Raw genomic sequence first — 235 nt, forward strand, 5'->3', positions numbered from 1 at the left:
GTATACCTAGGGATGTGGTTACCTCAAATGCTGCCTCTGCGTATATCCCACATCTATAGACACCGTATCAGTATAGCTGGGGACATGTTTACCTCAAATGCCGCCTCTGCATATATCCCACATCTACTCCCATTTGGCATTTTTATTCTGATACACAATAACAACGTCTAATATTTCATGATGGAGTTCCTCAACTTGCAGAAAGTTTGAAACATGCAGAAAATCCAAAACAAGA

Source organism: Paramormyrops kingsleyae, chromosome 9 (assembly GCF_048594095.1).
Source record: "Paramormyrops kingsleyae isolate MSU_618 chromosome 9, PKINGS_0.4, whole genome shotgun sequence".
NCBI lineage: Eukaryota > Metazoa > Chordata > Actinopteri > Osteoglossiformes > Mormyridae > Paramormyrops > Paramormyrops kingsleyae.